Consider the following 2,356-nt stretch of genomic DNA (forward strand, 5'->3'; position numbering starts at 1 on the left):
GGGCTGCGCGGCGGGGGCCCAAGCCTGGGGCTCGCGGAGACCGGGAAAATCCATGTCCGAGCATTTCATCCTGATCTTGGATGCTGCTGACCCCACCCCCGTGTGCCTGGGGCATGTTTCCTGCCTCCCCATCTCTCCGAGCGGTAGCTGTCCAGTGACACGTTCCTCTTGTCCCCAGGTCACGATGAGCGTGAAGGTCGAGGCGGTGGCCTCAGACCAGTCGCGGCGCACCGGGGCGCCGCAGGAGCTCGGTGAATCCTGGCCTCTGCGGCCGTGGGGCCGAACCACAGACGTGCCTCTGGAGGAGGCAGCACAGAGGGACAGTCCAGGGTCTTGGGACCTGCCAGACCCGGTGTCAGGTGAGGGGACGAGCGCAGCCCAGGGCGTGGGTCTGAGTGCTGCAGTGGTTCTCCTCCATCTCCCCTCTCCCACACGCCAGAGTCTCAGGCTGCCACAGTCACAGGCCAATATGGGCATACAGCAAGGCTTTCCCCTGCCAGCAGCACCAGGCCTGACCTGTGCATTGTCTTCCCCACCCACAGGTGCAGGAACCACGAGCAAAACTCATCAGCAGCCTCTTGAAGAAGGGCCTGCAAACCTGGAGCTGCCAAGGACTTCCCCAGGGAGGCTGGGGGAGAGGGGCTCCCTGAACCGTGAAGAGAGCCAGCTGCAGAAGGGGCAGGGAAAGCTGGCAAAGCAGACAGAGAGCATGGAGGTGAGCAGGGCACAAGATCCAGCTGGGGTGGGAGTGCACCCTGGGCCATGCATGGGAGGAGCCAGGGGGCCTGTCAAGAGTTTGGGGAGCACGGAGAGCTAAGGAGCAACAAGTCTGTGGAGACATGAGCTGCAACCACACCCAGCTGGCGTTTGTTGGAGCTCACCACCAGTGCTGATAGCCAGGGGTGCTGGCACGGGAAGGCCGGGCCAGTCGTGAAGCCCCTGGCCCTAAAGCTCCTGACTCAAAGGGCCAAGCACATACAAAGTGATGAACTGGGCCAAGGCAGACACGTGGACCCCACCACACACACATCCCCTGTCGGTGCAGAAGGGGGCATTTTGCATCAATGTGTCATGGCCCAGCCTGCAGAGAGGCGTGGCGCAGAGGGATTGTGGAGAGGGCGGCGGGGGCTGGAGGCAGCTGGACCAGGAGACACTGATGGGGTAACGCTTGTTCCTGCAGCTCCAGGAGGCCTTTGAGGACGTGGCTGTGTATTTCACACGGGAGGAGTGGGAGCTGCTGGAAGACGCACAGAAGGGGCTTTACCGGGACCAGATGCTGAGGAACTGGCGAGCCCTCGTTTCCCTGGGTAACGCTGTTTCCTGCTTCTCCCTCCAGCCGTGTCAGCGCTGACCCTTACTGTCTTCTCCCTGCTTCTCACCACTCTTGCCCTCGTGAACTTTCCCCTGGAGGTTGAAATCCACATCCTCCCCACAGCTTCGTGCATGATCGTGCGTCTCACATTTCACACCAACATCTCCTGCTCAGTTTGATCTGGCCTCCTTCACCTGAGTCTTCTCCTTTCGTATAAGCCCCAGTGCCTCCATATGCAGTTGTATCTTGGCTGGAGCATATCCCTTTCCCTTCTCAGTGTGGTTGTCATCTCAAATTTATTAGCCAGAAAAATTCACTCCCACCTGCTCCTCAGGGAATGGTTCTGATTTCCTCCTTGTCCCCCTAGCGTGTCCTGTACCACATGCCTAACGCTGTGAGCATGCTCAGTCAGTGCTGCCTTCTTTAGTTATGAGCAGGGATCTGGGTTTTCCCATTCCCATGGAAAAATGGAGAAAACCATGGATTCCCTGTTTTTAGCATGGCTTTCCCCTTTTAGTAGAGAAATCTGCAGATTCTCTGCTTTTGGAAAGAGCTCTTGCAGGCTGGCACAGCTCCAGCCTGCAAGAGCCGATTGCAGAAAGGACAGGAAGCCCCCAGCCCTGCCCGGAGGGTGAAAGGCAGGGCCTAAGCCTCTGAGTCAGTCAAGGCTGGGCTCAGACTCGCCCTTCGCCCCTGGAGCCTAGAGGTAAGTGGGGTTTGGGGGCTGTGGGGCAGGGTTGGGGGCTGAGGGAGTGGGGGGTACTGCCGGCCCCAAGTGGCACACTGCAGCCAGAACCAGGGCCAGGGGGTGAAGGCAGGGGTGCCCCTCTGCGGGGGGGGCTTTGCGGGTAAGTGATGCAGGGTGCAGTGTGGTGGTGCCCACCATGTGCAGGCCGCGCATACTGCCCAGGGGAGGGGGAGGCTTGCATGCAGCTGTCTGCACAGCTCCATGGCCAACTCTGCAGCAGTGGCAAAGGATGGGGACGGGGGGAGTCTCGCATGCGGCTGGCGGCGCCCCCCTCCCCGTGGGGCGCGGCAGCGGGC

General features: G+C 60.8%; 1 pseudogene; it reads left to right on the plus strand.

Annotated features, from left to right (window-relative positions):
* The window catches only part of LOC102374104, a 27,673-nt pseudogene that overhangs the window by 17,707 nt on the left and 7,610 nt on the right, over positions 1-2,356 (plus strand).

This window comes from Alligator sinensis, unplaced genomic scaffold (genome assembly GCF_000455745.1).
Source record: "Alligator sinensis unplaced genomic scaffold, ASM45574v1 scaffold336_1, whole genome shotgun sequence".
NCBI classification, from domain to species: Eukaryota; Metazoa; Chordata; order Crocodylia; family Alligatoridae; genus Alligator; species Alligator sinensis.